Source organism: Euprymna scolopes, chromosome 25 (genome assembly GCF_053919585.1).
Source record: "Euprymna scolopes isolate OS-2025 chromosome 25, ASM5391958v1, whole genome shotgun sequence".
In the NCBI taxonomy this organism is placed as follows: domain Eukaryota; kingdom Metazoa; phylum Mollusca; class Cephalopoda; order Sepiida; family Sepiolidae; genus Euprymna; species Euprymna scolopes.
This window is the reverse complement of record NC_136506.1, coordinates 38,988,464-38,999,501: the sequence shown is the minus strand read 5'-3', so window position 1 is coordinate 38,999,501 and position 11,038 is coordinate 38,988,464. Positions and strand designations below refer to the sequence as shown.

General features: G+C 31.3%; 1 pseudogene; it reads right to left on the bottom strand.

Annotated features, from left to right (window-relative positions):
• Positions 1-4,093: 4,093 nt before the first annotated feature.
• Positions 4,094-4,206, bottom strand: LOC145247618 (U2 spliceosomal RNA; annotated as a pseudogene).
• Between the last annotated feature and the right edge of the window lie 6,832 nt (positions 4,207-11,038).

Sequence of the window (11,038 nt, the reverse complement as noted above, 5' to 3'; positions counted from 1 at the left end):
TTTCTGGGTCTTTCTTTCCGACACTTTTGAGCCACAACGGACACACAATCATTCAACTGGCATATAGGACAAAAGAAACATAGTAATGTCGTATCCAATATAAAAGTTCAAATTGTGTTTTTATATGAGAGAAAATTGAAATGGTAGACAAATGCACCAAAATCATAAAACAAATTATGATATTCAAATACAAAAAGAAAACGCTCGTAAGAAATCCGTGAAAAATTAACAAGGTAGATTAGTTTGTCCCTTCAACGTTTGCAAAGTCAGACCGAAGTAATCGATAACATTTTTAACTATTTTGATGGTAATCGTTTAAACATAACTCAATAACAAAAATAATAATGCTAACAATTTCAACACTGGAATAAAGAATGTGATACCACCTCTTCTCTAAGAAAAAGAGGAGAAAGAAGGAAACATTGACTGTAAACAAACTATTTACGTACAAAACCAAAACAACATATATCAAAATTATATTAAAAACACATTCTTTTCATTAAGTATTTCAACTGAGCACTACTATCACTGCTAATATTACTACTACTACTACTACTAACAATAATAATAATAATAATAATAATAATAATAATAATAATAATTAATAATATTATTATTATTATTTTTATTATTATTATTATTTTTATTGGCTCACAAGTAGCTTACACACAGGTCATCAAAGATCTCTCCTTGAAAACAGCCTGTGGTGTTCCCTGGAAGCTGAGTGGCAACAAGTCTCCCCAGATTTTCCAGTATTCTCCACATCTTTCGGTAACATTTGCAAACAAATTTGCATTTTCGCAACAGCTGTTGTTCATTGATTTCTCGTTAGCAGCGGCCATTTGTCTTTACTGGAATTTGAGTGGCAATAAACCTCCTCAGGGTCCCAGTTCTCTTCGCACTTATACAGTTGTGGTCTGGTCAGTGGTTACTCCTCGGTCTTTCCTTCCTCCTTCACTACTTAGCTATTTGGTCTCACTCTTTTTGGGGGGGGGCAATGATGTGGCATTTGGGGACTGAGGTGGTGTTGGAAAACTTAAAATATGCTGCTTTAATGTTCTTGGTTCGATGTAACGCTTTATGTTTTGCCTCTGCAGCAGTTTGTCTGGCCCGCTCTTGTGGCTCATGTGTGTTGGTCTCCGCATTCAAGGGCTTTCCTTGATATTTCAGCTGTTTTCATTATTTTTGTTTGTTTATTATTATTATTATTATTATTAGTAGTAGTAGTAGTAGTAGTAGTAGTAGTAGTAGTAGTAGTAGTAGTAGTAGTAGCAGTATATGCTTATACCAGTTCTACAAATAATAATTATCATTATTATTATTATATGCGAATACAAGTTCTACAAATAATAAGAATAATATTATTAATAATAATAATTATAATTTATCATTATTATTATTATTATTATTATTATTATTATATGCTAATAATAATAATAACTAGCGGGAGCTGTGGAAATTCCACAGCAGCATTTCTCATTTCATATGTAATATATTGCAGCTGGGCAGGCTGTGAGCGTTCTGTTCAGCATGAATGAAGGCACAATCATATTATTCTAGTTTTTTATTAAAACTGTATCGCTCCATTACTAAAATAATAACTTTGGTATATTTCCTGGGCTGATTATTTCATTACAAACACACCAATCAATTAACAAATATTTCAGAATTTTTTCGTAATTCTTGGATATGTTACTAATTTCGACAATAATTTTTCATAATTTAAGCCCTCCTTATCTCCTTCCCCTTTACTTATATAATAACTTTGATATATTGTCTAGGCTGATTATTTTATTATAAACACACCAATCAATTAAATCACATTTCGTCATTTTTCGTAATTCTTGGATATGTTACTAATTTCGACAATAATATTTTATAATTTAAACCATTCTCGTCGCCCTCTCTTACTAAAAAATTACTTTGATATATTGTCTGGGCTGATTATTTCATAAAAACACAACTATCAATTAACTCACACTTCATCATTTTTCTTAATTCTTGGATATGTTACTAATTTCGACAATCATTTTTAATATTTTCAACCCACATTATCACCCCCCACTATTAAAAATAATAATTTGATATATTATCTGAGGTGATTATTTCATTTCAAACACACCAATCTATTAACTCACATTTCGTCATTTTTCATAATTTTTGGATATGTTACTAATGTCGACAATCATGTCTCATCATTTTAACCCACATCATCGCCCCAATTACAAAAATAATAACTTTGATATATTGTCTGGTCTCATTATTTCATTGCAACCACACTAATGCATTAAATAACATTATCACTTTTCATAATTCTTGGATATGTTACTAATTTCGACGATTATTTTTCATAAATTAAACCATCCTTATCGCCCTCTCTTACTAACATAATTACTTTGATATATTTCCTGGGCTAATTATTTTATTATAAACACACAATCGATTAAATCACATTTAATCTTTGTTCATAATCCTGGATATGTTACTAATTTCGACAATAATTTTTATAATAAAAAACCCACATTATGCCTCTCGCTCCTACTTATATAATATATTTTATATATTGTCTGGGATTATTATATCATTACAAACACACGAATCAAGTAACTCACATTTCATCATTTTTCATAATTCTTGGATATGTTTCTAATTTCGACAAAAATTTTCATAACTTTAACCCACTATGTTGCTCCCCCTTACTTAAATAATAACTTTGATATATTGCCTGGGATGATTATTTCATTACAAACAAATCAATCAATTCTGGGTATTCTCATAGCATATATGTTTCACTTATCTTATCCAATCCCGGGTGACGCTGCATACTCTGTTAATATATATCGTTCACCTATCTCATTCGATCCCGAGCGACGCTGGGTATTTTGCTACTATATGTTTTCCACCTATCTCATTCAATACTGGGCGACGCTTTCTGATAGTATATATTTGCACATCTAATTCAATCCCGCGACTGACTTGATGTCCGCCACCCCACTGTTAAAAATATACATTAAATAAAGTAATGTTTCAATCGTAAACTGTTTCAGCCATTTCCGGGACTGATTTTATATCCCCCAACCCACTGCTAAAAATATACATTAAATTATGTAATGTATAAATAGTAAACTGTTTCAGCCATTTCCGGGTCGACTTTATATCCCAAACCCACTGCTAAAAGTATACATGAACTAATGTAATGTCTAAATAATAAACTGTTTCAGCCATTTCTGGAACTGACTTACAATCCCCACCCCACTGTTGAAAATATACATGAAAAAATGTAACGTATAAACCGTAAAATGTTCAGTCATTTCCGGGACCGAATTTTATCTACAATCCTACTGTAAAAAATATACATTAAATAAAGTAATATCAAAAACGTAAATGGTTGCAGCCATTTCCGGAACCGACTTCATATTTCCAACCCCAATGTTAAAAATATATATTAAATAAAGTAATGTGTAATGCGTAAACGGTTTCACCCATTTTCGGGACTAATATCCCTCACCCCACTGTTAAAAATATACATGAAATAAAGTAATGTTTCCCGGGACTGATTTCATATACACTGCTTAAAATATCCTTTAAATAAAGTAATGTTTACATCATAAACTGTTTCAGCAGCTTTTCGAAAGTAATACATAAAAACATTAATATGGTTACAGATTAGGCAACCATTGTTTCAACATGAATTTCTGAGTGTAGTATCAGTTTCAGCATTCCAGTGACTTAAATCTCCCCTTTTTTTTGGGGGGGGGGGTCTTGGTTAATGGGGGGGGAATCCTTCATTACTGATACAATTCTTTTGGGGAGTTGGTTTTCCCCCCAAATTTTTAACCGACCCCATGTCCAATTCCGCCCTTTGGAGAAGGCAAGTAAACAAAAAATAATAATAATCAGAACGGACAATTTCCAGGGCATTTTATAATTAATCAGAAGTGACATTTTCATGGTATTTTGTAATTAAATCAGAAATAACTTTTTCCAGTTACTTTTTTAATATTAAAACTTTGTTACATTAAACATAGTACCTATTCACAATGCCTTTCCACGGGTCAGATTTAGACACCAGGGTCGTTTTTTAACGTGGAGAAAAAATTGTCTTAGTCGTAAAGAATTTCTCTTCCACTGAGAGAGAAATCGAAATGTAGCACCTGAAGAACAGATACTACACTTTGATCTTAGCCAAAAGGCCAAGAAAGACAAATCATTTTATTAGCTTTGCTTCAACAGCGACACAAATTCTTTTTTATACTTCAATTTCTTTTTCAAGGTGACAAGGTTTATTTGGAATATTCCACTTTCCTTTTTTAGGGATGCACAGCATGATAACGGACGGAGCGATAAGCTTAATAATATAATGATTATCATTATTATTATTATTTCTATGCCCTTCTCAATTCTGATAACTTTTCCACAAAACTTCCCAACTTCACTATGAAGTAGAAAAACAATTTTGAAAAATATTAAGCCTTGAACCTAAATTTCAAGTATAAGCCCACACTACCAGACCTACTTTTTCAACACCAGGACTATACGTTCCAACCTTTCAGTATTTGAAATCAAAGTACGGGAGATTAAAATCGACCTTCCCGAAACTGGCATTGGCTCAACTGTTTCCATAGGGGATTTTTCGATTAAAGATTATTCGAACTTAACCTAATCATCAAGATGGTCGCGCACATGGAATATAGTCCTACATTAGGGATGGCTTCCCTTGTGGCAAGTAATCTCCAAAGAAGAACCTAGACTATTCTTCATGGGCTTCCGAATAAAACTTGCAACCTCGTTTTCATATTTACCCTATACTGTTCACACAATGATGGTGTCACTATCTTTAAGGGTATCGCAGGGAAAATTGGCCATATATTGTCTGTTCATCCCTCTACCAATATCCACGTCTCTGGAGATTTCAACGTTCGCATCATTGAATAGATGGTCCACTCAAACAGGAGAGATTATGAAGGTAGGTTCTATCATGACTTCTCGCTTGCCTATTATCTAAGCCAGTTTGTTGATGTTCCGATACTGATGGACAATTTTCAAGCTTTCTAGATATTTTAGTGAACGCCTGCTCTAAACTGTGTGCATACTCTGTTCTGCCTCCGCTTGGCTCCTCCGATTATTCTGTTGTTTCAGTTAAGATTAACGCAAAGTGTTACAAGACCTTAGAAGTCCCTCACCATCGTACTGTGTGTCACTACTCGATGGTTGATTGGAACAGTTTTCGCATGTCCGTACCAGAAATGCCCCTCTGCACCATGCTAAAATATAGCATCTGAGTTCACAGAATGGCTTACTGTCAGCATACATACCCTCAAAATAATGCAACTGAAACCAAACAGTCAACCGTGGTACACCGCTGAATGTGTCACTGCAATTGCATATATAAATCATAATTTTCCTTACTTTAAACGAAACCGATGTTCAGAAAATAAAGCCGCATTTAGGACTGCCAGCGACCACTGCAAAAAGGTTATTAAAAACCTGAGTCAGTTTCCCTGACTTCCAAATCTAAAGTAGCTAAACAGAAGATAGGTTCCCACAAGTTTTGACACAGAACAAACAGAGTTCTGTACAATCATAGTAGTCAAAAATCTTCAACTAAGACAAGTTCCGATACTTACAAAACATTGCCTTAAAGAAAAATGCTTCCCAATCCCTTATAAACCTCGAGAATCTGCCCATTATTTGAAATTACAGGTAGAAGAGTCATTGCGATCAGATTGAATGTAGTAAATTATGAAAATCGGATGAAACCGACTGATAATATCCAGGTACTAGATTGAAGCGTGACAATATTCAAAGTAGTATGGCGCCGGTGTGTATAGTCGTATGGTAATGAATTGTAACGGGAAAATCAACTTTACTTTATTAATATAGAATATAATTACATTTTTATTTGGGTAAGTGTGTAGATAAAAGTTTCAAATGATAAATATATGCGCGCATATATTTACCATTTGAAATTTGAAATCAACGGATAATCAAATTAAATATTGGGAGAAATAAAATATTTATAATTTTCAAATATAAAATAAAATATTTTTATTAATAAGAGAATGCAATTACGTTTCCACAGATTATACAGCTTTAGCGAAAGAAAAAAGTTCTATGAAGTGGCATAAAATTGTAAAATAGTTTTCCCGTTAATCAATTTTATGATTAAATTGAATTTTTATTAAAATATATTCAGGAATATATTGAAACATTTCTGAAGAAAGAAGAGACAATAGAAACGAAATAAGGTGTCTATATATATATATATATATATATATATATATATATATATATATATATATATATATATCTTTTCTAATCATGAATATTAAAACATTTTATTTAATCAAACTTGAAATACATAAACTTGTACCCCGCAAAAAAGTATATACCTATATATATAATATATATATATGTATATATATATACATATATATATACATATATATACATATATATATATAAATATATATATATATATATATATCTTGACGAATCCTTAGGATAATAGAACGCAGAAAATTTGTGTAGCTTAACTGCTATATATATATATATATATATATATATATATATATATATATATATATATACGTTTTGCGTTTTATTTTTTATTACCGTATCTTTCTGTTAAGTTACATTATTTTTTTTATTATTATATATAGATTTATAGATATATAGATGTTGTTTGTTTTTGTTAGCGATATAATTGAATGAATTCAATTATTTATATGGAAGCGCATTTTTACCTAAATGCGAGTAAGGAATAATTTCCCTTTTACCAGTTTGGTACCCCCAAATGTGGAGCGGCATATGTATTATTTTTAAATTATAATATAGTTTAATAATAAATTATATATATATATATATATATATATATATATATATATATATATATATATATATATATATATATAAAACTACTCGGCTATGGAAAAAATTAATATACCTGTGGTTTTATTTTCAGAAAAATACAAACACATTTCTTATTGAATGTATAGTTAACTTGGAGAAAAACAACAACATATATATATAATAAAGGTGATCTTCTCTTAAGCTGACCATATTAGAAAGTGATAAAGCAAACTATCACTAGCGTATTAAACGATGCTCTCTGTGTAAACAATGGATCTTTGGCGTTTGGATAATGTTTGAACATTGTCAATTCACATACCTACTTTGGCAGCAGCAAAAGAACGTAACAGTTAGGAGCGCCGACTCTAACCTAGGCGGTCGCGTTTCGAACCTGGCTTGAGGTAGTTGCTGGTCTATCCGAACTAACAGAAGTGGAAGATGTAGACAGTAAGACTGGATATTCTGTCGTAAGAATAAAGGAATTTTTAAAAGCCAGCTTTCGACTTTTTGTACAATTTTTGAGTATTGCACTGATAAAAAAAAACATCCTAGAAGATTCCAGATACGCTGGAGACTTGAGCGTCTGAAGAAAGATGCGCATTCTTCGACTGAATTTGCTTTTTTCTATTTTCTATTTATGTACTCGACAACAAATGTAGTTCGAGCTTAAACACTGAAGTTTGACTATAAAATAATATATATATATATATATATATATATATATATATTAGACTACTATTAAAAAATATATATATATATATATTATAGACTAGCTGTGACCCGTTGGGTCAGTATTTTATATTAGCTATGGAATTAATGTATGAACGTGACAATTGTGACGTAAAAAAATAAATTTTTGTGGCATAATAGAAATATTTCTAGGGACGTATATTAAAATGAAAAAGAATATACATAGATTTCTATGAGTCGTTCTGCTTATAATTGTTTTTTTTTTTAAACTTACAGCCATTGAATTATAAGTGGTTTGCCATACTTATACATAATGTGCACTAAACAGATGCCATAATACTTAAAGTTAAATTCAAATTTTTATATATCTTTTAATTTAAACGTTAAAAAAAACAATTGGAACGCTGATAACGTACACAGAAAAACAATACGTTTTATTGTAGCGTTGATTATTTATTTGTAACGCAAATAAAAAAGTATTCAGGGTTAATTATTTGTGTTGGTAGTGTAGAAGAAAATGTATGAATGTTTTTTAAGAAAAGTGTATTAAAAACTTGAGAATAATTTTTTAAGAAATGATGGTTGGTGGGAAAATCGTCGTTGTAAAATGCTCTTATGATTGTCAACAGTTTAAGTAGATAATGCGGAAATGACCGATATAAAACAAATTGAAGAAAGTATAAACGATTGTTTATTTGGATAATTTAAATGCGAAAAAAAAACAATTGGGACGCTGAAAACGTACACAGTAAAACAATACGTTCTATTGTCACGTTGATTATTTGTTTATGTACGCATGCGCAACCGGAAGCTGTAAACCGAATGTTGGGTTACAACACCCGTTACAAAGTCATTTGAGTTTTTATATATATATATATATATATATATATATATATGTATTTAGATATATGTATTTATATATGCACACATACACACACATATAGGTGTGTGTATGTTTGTGCGTGATTGTGGTTATGTATGTCTCTATGCGGTGTTACCTGAAATTCGCTGATGTAATTTTAATTGTTATTCGTAAATATTAAAGAAAAATAATGTGTAAGACACCAAGTGATGGGAGAGAGCTAAGAATGTAGGGGAGATAATCAATATCATTACATTTAAGTTTAAACAAAAATTACATATGTTTTAGATTTAGAGATTTTCGTGTCATTATAAAAAAATTCTCTCCATTGTAAGAGTCTTCTTTGCCGGATCATTATTTTCGGAAAGATACTTGACCGAACTGCATTTTTAAGTGTAAATAATTTTCTGCAAGTATGAAAATGACGAAGTTGTTAGTCAGCGTCAAATATCGATTTGTAAGATTTATTGTTATCAGAGTATATTCAAGAAGATTCGACAAGATCACTTATATAAATAGCTATTTATGTTCATGTGTACACGTGCGTGTATGCGTATGCGTACATGTTTTGAGACATTGAAGGGGGATTAATCGTCTTTAAATTTGGAACTAAGACAAAACCAGTTATGATCATTGATTCTAGACATTATCGATCAAGTAAATCGAATTATGTTATTGTCTATGACACAAATTAAATGGTAAAATGTAATCTCTAATGGTTAAACAATGAACAGTTAATCCGTCCCGAAATTTTAACAGACCCGCACCATCGATCATTCGATGGATGCCAATCGTAATTTATTGTGACAATCGGAAGAAGAAAAAACAATGGAAAAATGACAACGAAACAAATGCAAAAGTGATTGCTTGCCACTTATAATGGTGACATCAATTAAGGACAGGACAACTATTGTGTTCTTATAGGTGCGTCCTTTATATCTCTTGATCAGACGGTCGGTCGATCTGTCAAATGTAAATGTATAATACAATTTTCAGCGATAAATGCGTACATTGAAAAGACGTATCTTATACAAGATACGCAAAGCCGTTTTATCAATTAATCTTTCTCTGTTGCTCAGTATTTTTTGCTTGTATGTCACGCATATATTTCGAATAGTATTTTCGTTTATGTGCAACGCTTAAGTTTGAAAAGGCGTTTTTCGTGGGTCTTTTATGCTTAATGCTGAAATATAATTTTGCTTGCTCTTTCACGTCTCAGTTTGTCAAGATGCTCGTTGCTCTTCCCGCTTGAGATTTATAATAGTACAAGCACGCTGCCCGGCGTTTCACAGTTGTAAAATACGCTTAAATATGATATTTTAATTCATACAGATTTCATATTTATTATTAAAGAGCTCTCTATTGAATATTATATTGAACCTAATATAAAGTAGCTAGATCAAAACTAAAAAAATGATTTGCGCGCATTCATCTGGAATAGAAACCTAAGCATACAACTCTCCACATTATACGTGATATATATATGTGTGTGTGTGTGTGTGTGTGTGTGTGTGTGTGTGTGTGTGTGTGTCTTACCTTAAAAAATGTTAGTTTTATTTTTGGTGTCTTTAAACCCCCGCCCGCTCTTTTTGCGGATGAGGAGACTTTGTTTTATAAAATCAAATGGTAAAATTATTGCTCAAGACGTATTGTCTATTTCTATAAAAACATCGTTTTCGAAACGATCATACACTTTATTGATTTTGTTTGTTCTCCCTTTTGAAACCGATTTTTAATTATAAATTATGAATCGGCTTCACAAGGAAGAACAAAACGATTGTGAAACCAATTTTTCATTTTTAATTATAAATTATGAATCATTTTACTCAATATTAAAATGGCTCTAGGATATCTATGCCTATCGAGCTTATTATATATCTACATTACAACGAGCACTGTTTTCTTTTAATTGTATTAATGCATTTACTAATACATTTAAAATAAACTCCGCTCTTTAGACTGTTGTCCTAATCCCCTTAAAATTAATACACACACACACACACACACACACACACACACACACACACATATATATATATATATATATATATATATATATATATATATATATATATATATTCCGTTTTTCATACATGGAATATACCGATCGTCGAAAACAAGATTCAAGCAAAACACCAAAGTTCCATGCGCGGCGCGGGTATCTTTGCTAGTCTAAAATATAATTCCTCTTCGGCTGTCAAGCTTTTCTTTGTAATTTTATTTCCGTATGACAGTTTAAGTAGAACTTTCATCAGCTTGTTACGATTAAGCAATAAAAATTTTTATTAATCTGTCATAAACTTAAAATCGTATTTTCGTTGGTCTGCCATGCTTAAGTTTGAAATAGCATTTTCCTTTCTCTGCCAAACGGCATTTAACTGTTAATCGTATAGATTGAGTGGATGTAAGTAATTTTAGATCCAACCTAGTTTTTGCATTAGTTCATCTCGTATACTTTTTGGTCCCTCGACAAAATGTGGCTGGATATGTAAATCCAACCTTGCCCGTTCATCTGTCCGCACTTTGCTCAATAACTACGCCTTGGAGTTTTTGAAATTTTGCACAAACATTAAACATGATATAAGTAAAAACGTAACAGAATGGATTTTCCGGGAAAACTCTGGTTACTGGGGT